General features: G+C 48.2%; 1 protein-coding gene across 2 annotated transcripts in view; it reads right to left on the bottom strand.

The window, feature by feature from the left end:
- The window catches only part of Cnot4 (CCR4-NOT transcription complex subunit 4), a 114,409-nt gene extending 113,165 nt beyond the window's left edge, over window positions 1-1,244 (bottom strand). For both annotated transcript variants that reach the window (XM_048340268.1, XM_048340267.1), the window contains exon 1: window positions 991-1,244. The gene's annotated coding sequence lies outside the window, so the exon portion shown is untranslated. The remainder of the gene's footprint in view (window positions 1-990) is intronic.
- Between the last annotated feature and the right edge of the window lie 4,756 nt (window positions 1,245-6,000).

Consider the following 6,000-nt stretch of genomic DNA (forward strand, 5'->3'; position numbering starts at 1 on the left):
TTTTACTTTCTCAAGCAAACATCCACGGGGTATCCCCCTCACCCTCTTTTTTCTTTTTCTTTCTTTCTTTCTGGAAGCTTGTGTTGAAAGAATCTGTACAGGAAAGAGGGCAATTCTCGAGAAACAGGTGGGTGAGAAGCCAGCAGTCGCACGACCTAGGTCCTTTTCAGGGGCGGCTTGAAGATGACAGATGTGGCTACGGGAATGGGAGCGGGGGGGGGGGGGGGGGGAATTGCAAATCGGAAGAAGCTCCAGCCTGGCCTGTGACAGACCCGGAGTGGGGACAGGGGGGAGGGGAAGGCTGACTGCAAGCCCCCTCCCGAGGAAGGCAAAAGCGAAGTCCAGAACGGCGGCGGCGGAGCAACAACCCTGCAGCCAGGACAGAGGGGATCAGCCGAAGGAAGGAGCAGGAGGGGGAGAAGCAGCAGCAGCAGCAGCGGCGGCGGCAACAGCAGCAGCAGCAGCACAGGTCGGGGTGGAAGTGATGGCTCTGGGTCCTGGGAAATGGGGGGGGGGGGGGGCCGGTGGGAAAGGACGTCGGAGAAGGGAAAGTGGGGTGAGGAAAACAGGAGTGGCCGGGACTTGAGACTATTGCCGCTACGAGGGAGGGGGGTGGAAGATGTGGAGGGGGAAGCTGGAGACGAGAAACGGTCCTCGGCTCGGCCGAGGAAGAAGAAATTCTCGAAGGAAGAGCCCGGCGAGCGCCGCGCCGCCGCCGCCACCACCGCCACCACCGCCGCCGCCGCGGCCGCCGCCGCCGCCGCCGCCGGCCCCGCTGCCTTTTCCTGGTGGTAACTGCTGTGGCGTAGAGGGGAGAGGGAGGAAGAGGAGGAGGAGGAGGGCGGCCGAGGAGGAGGAGGAGGAGGGTGAAGACGAGGCTGGGGGTGGGGAGGAAGGGGGGTGCGGCCTGCACGGTCCCGGCGAAGCCTCCGCTCTCTCGTAGCCGGTCAACCCCGGGTTTCCCCTAAGCCCAGCCCCGCATAGACTCACCCGCCTGCCTTGCCTCGCTTTTTCCTGAGCCGACTCCACGCGCTGCCGCCTCCTCACAAAACACCACTGAACGAGTGTCGGGGAAAACAAACAAACAACAACAACAAACAAAAAAAACACAAAACTCTTCAGAACCGGGGGCCTGACTGCTTCAGCGAGTCCGACCTTTACGGCTGAGAGAGAGACTCTCGGCTTTCGGTGGGTTCCACAGCCAGACGGGCCACCATCTTACATTAGGGTAAGACTCCTCCGGTCTCCGGTGCGCAGGCGCACGCCAACCCGGCCGGGAGGGGCGGGAGAGAGGCGGGGCGAGTGGCGGGCGATCGAGTGGAGAGGTTGCGGCGGCGTCTCCCGCAGCCCTCTGGGAGTTGTAGTCCATGGAGGGGGAGGGTGGTGGCGGCGGCGGTGGCGGTGGTGGTGGTGGTGGTGGTAACGGGCCCAGAGGCAGGCTGGGAGTTGAAGTCCACGCTGCGAGGGCAGCCGGGAGTGCCCGCCTCACGTGGCTCAGGGACCGCCGCCTTGCTTGATGTTTTGCTTCCGTCTTTGCCCGCGTGTTCGGCGCCCTGGTCCTTGTGATGGGGCGATTCTCCTTAGGGTCTGCGGAGATGTACGCAGCCCAAAACTCTGCGCGGGGGTAACCCAACTAACTGCGGGGAGCCCAGAGCGGTGGCGGGGGTGGGGGAGTGGGAGGGGGTGTCTCTCTCCGTCCCCACCCCCACCCCCACCTCCTCCCCGGGCGGGATGTCAGGCCGAGGTGAGCGTTCCCTGTCTCCCTGTCTGGGCGCACGCTGGAGACCATTCCCCCACACACACACACCCACGCACACACCCCACGATCTGGGGCTGAAGGTGAGACAGACGGCCGGGGAAGAAGGATTCTTTCTGCATTGGCCTGTGTGCCTGTATGGGTGGTGAGGTGGGCTCGAGGGCCGCGAGCGGCCTCCGGTGCCCGGTGCTGTGGGGTGGGGTAGGGTCAAGTTCACGATCGCGCTCCGCACGCCTCGCCACACACCCCACCACCACCACCAAGAACCTGAGAGCGCGGCGCCAAAACCGGGCGATGCACGGCTGGTCCGGAGCGATCGCCGCCTGGAACTCGGGTGGGAGTGGCGCCCCGAGGAGTCCGGGTTTGTTCCTTCTTGAGGGCTACCCTTCCACCCGTGTACACACAACAAAATAATAGTCACTGGGCCCCTGCCCGCCCCCCCCCCATGCCAGACACTGTTGTGGTCGTCGTGAGGAAAGCACAACATTCCCTGTTCTCATTCCTGGGGTGGGAGGAGGGAGAGAGGGATAGATCTTTCTTTTTTTAAGTATATGTGATTGAAATGCACAGCGTAATTGCTGAATTTTTAAAAAAAAATTAAAAAGGAAGACGAGTCGGGGAAGATTGTAATTTGAAATATATGAATCTAAAAGAAAGACAGACAGACGACAGACAGGCTGGGCGCCAGAAGCTATGCATGTAATTGGCTTCTCAAAGCCATTCCAGGCAGTAAAGTCCATGAGACTCTTATCTCCAATTAACTACTAAAAAGCTAGACGTGGAGCTGTAGTTCGAGTGGTACAGCACTAGCCGTGAACACAAAAGCTCTGGAATAGCTCCCAAAGCAATGGGTGCAAACTCTTAGGATTAGCACAAAAACAAAACATTTTTAAGAAACCACATTAAGTGTTTAGATTCAGATAACTCTGAACTTTTTTTTTCACCTGTGGTGGGACATTTGCAAGTCACGAGGGACACAAAGATACTTTTCCTTGGGAGGAATAGTACCATATTTTACCCAAAGCTAAGCATACTTGGTCCCTGTCCTGAAAAAGTAAGCCATACTCTCCACACTATCCAGTACTAAAGGCAATGCCAATTCTATATTGAAAACCATTCGGTGATGAACATTGTAAGGAAGTGACAGTCTTAGGTCCCCAACTAATTAGCATCACTATCCTTCAGACTGTTGTTCCTTTTAAAGATTTATGGTGATTAATTGGAGATAAGAAGCTCTTGAACTTTCCTGCTTGGGCTGGCTTTGAACCATGATCCCAGCTCTCAGCCCCCTGAGTAAGTAGGATTACAGGTATGAGCCACTGGGCATGAGCCCAGGTTTTTGTTTTTTTTTAAACAAGACAGGGTCACCTAATGTACTGTAGGCTATCCTAGAATTGTTTATCCTCTTGCATCATCCTCCTATGTGCTGGGATTACAGATATACCCAACCATGTCCAGCCATAACTTTATACATTACTGCATTTGTTTATTGCTATGTATACGAATTAACTTAATGAGAGAGAGAGTATGTTGCTCCTGGGTTTTAAGCTCAAGGCCTGGGCACTGTCCCTAAGCTGTTTTGCTCAAGCACTCTACCACTAGAGCCACAGCTCCACTTCTGGCTTTTTTGAGAGGAGGAGGGCATAGATAAGAATCTCAAGGCCTTCCTACCTGGGTTGGCTTTGAACTACATTCCTCAGATCTCAGCCTTCTGAGCAGCTATGATTAACAACTGTAAGCCACCAGTGCCTAGCAGCTTAATAGATTTTTTAAAAAATAGATAACTTAGCTGGGCTCTGGTATCTGGTGGTTCAGTTAGTTTAGATTGGAAGGAAGCAAGATTTAGATTGTGCACTGCTTTGCATGAAGTTTATATTTTATCCCAAGTAGAGTAAGCAACAATTGAACCATAAAGCAATGGAATAACATGACTGGATTTATCTTTTCAAAAGACCTGTGTGACTACCATGTGGAGAATGGATCTGGGACAAATGGCAAATGTAGAGGTGCAGAGTCTAGTTGGGAAGTGACTACTGAAATGCTGCCTGGAGCTTGGACCTGGACAAGACTGAGAAGAGGGTGAGGTATAGGAGTTATTTGCCTTGGGCACAAAATTGAATACTTCATCATCAAATACTTTATAATAAGAGTAAGAAATGTTCTAAAACTATTCTCAAAATTAAAATTAATGAAAAAGCCCATAATGAGTAAAATATTTAAATCAAAACAAAAGTCTGACCTTAAATTTCTTTCTTTCTTTTTTTGTAGGTTGTGGGGCTTGAGCTCTGGGCCTGGGCACTGTCCCTGAGCTCTTCAGCTCAAGGCTAGTGCTCTACCACTTGAGCCACAGTGCCACTTCCAGTTTTCTGGTGGTTAGTTGGAGATAAGAGTCTCACAGACATTCCTGCCCAGGCTGGTTTTGAACTGTGATCCTCAGATCTCAGCCTCCTGAGTAGCTAGATTTACAGGAATGAGCTACCGGTGCCCAGTGTGATTTTGAATTTCTATTATGCTACCAAAACAGGTAGCTGCCTTTCAGACTGTAGTTGCCTGTTCTGACTTAAAAAACTAATCACTCATAATAGGAAACTCAAATGGCCCGTTAGTATGTACCCTACATCCAAACAGTACTCTGTATGTGTGTTCCCTAATCAAGTATGCCACTACTTAATGGCAGCATTAGTTGTAGTTACAAAAGCAATGGAAACAGTTCAAACGTTAATCAACAGTAGAATGGTTAAATAAACAGGAGCAATTTAACACAGTATAATACTAGGACAAAAAAATGAGAAAACTACAGCTTAAGTTCCAAAGAATGACTTTCAAAAATAATGGGGCAAAGGAAGGCAGTCACAGATGATTAGATGATAATGCAAAACATTTATATAGAGCTCAAAAACAGGTAGAACTACATTTTGCCTATGGTTACATACAGAGAATTAAAATCTCAAAGGAAAACATGTTTCATGTAAAATCGAGAATATGTTTACTTCTATAGGGAGAAAGGAACATGGCCTTGAAGAGTTACATAGACTCTTCTAACACACTGGTGGTAGTCTATTTTTTCATCTGTATTACAGACACACAAGTGTTATGTTACTGCTATTTTATGAGATACAAATACTTTTGAGCTTTTTAAAATATGCTGGGAATATGGCCTAGTGGTAAGAGTGCTCGCCTCGTATAGATGAAGCCCTGGGTTCGATTCCTCAGCACCACATATATAGAAAAGGCCAGAAGTGGCGCTGTGGCTCAAGTGGCAGAGTGCTAGCCTAGAGCAAAAAGAAGCCAGGGACAGTGCTTAGACCCTGAGGCCACGCCCCAGGACTGGCAACAAAAACAAAAATAAAAACAATAAAATATGAGTAATATATGTCATCATAAATACAATTATATTATTCAAGGCCATATTCATGAAAAATTATTGTAGCTGAGTTTTCCCTTTTGTAAGATACCAGACCTGCTTATTTTTGCTAGCTAGTTTTGGGAGTCATTCAAAAACAGAAAATCCCTCCCTGGGAAAAACTGTAAGAGAACAAAGGAAGTGATGACATTACCCAAAAAGAAGTATTCTCATTACCTGACTTAGGAAACTAACCCCTCTATACATCACCTTCAAAACAACAATTAAAAATTTTAAGAAAATCCCTCCCTTATTTAACTATTTTAGTCCTTGTGTCAGTCCTGAGGTTTGAACTCAGAGCCTAGATGCTTTTCCTGGGTTTTTTCACCCAAGGCTAGCACTCTACCACTTGAGCAATGGTTCTTCTTCCACTCTTTTTGGTGGTTATTGGAGATGACTTTCCTGCCCCTAGCTTCAAAGTATGATCCTCTGATCTCAGCCTCCAGAGTAGCAGCCCAGCTTATTTAACTATTCTTATTCAATATCTTCACATATGGAGATGAATGCGGTATAATTTAGCACATCAACAAATTGAAAGCAAATACATATAATTTGAATGGATACAGAACAAGATTTCAATGGAAGTCAATGCTTAATCTTTAAAATATATATTTACAAACTAGAAATAAAAGGATGTTAGTAGACTTTACAAGTCCATTAAAAACCCATAGCAAATGTTAAATTAATGATGGAACTTTATGAACATTTTTCTTTACGTGACCAAGATACTCACTACTATCATGATTCCTATTCAGCATCATAGTGAGAAGGCTAGCTTATGCAAAAGGACATAGAAAAAGAAGATAACTAGAAGAAATCAAAAAAGAAAAAGCAACTTTTC

This window comes from Perognathus longimembris, chromosome 2 (assembly GCF_023159225.1).
Source record: "Perognathus longimembris pacificus isolate PPM17 chromosome 2, ASM2315922v1, whole genome shotgun sequence".
Lineage (NCBI taxonomy): Eukaryota > Metazoa > Chordata > Mammalia > Rodentia > Heteromyidae > Perognathus > Perognathus longimembris.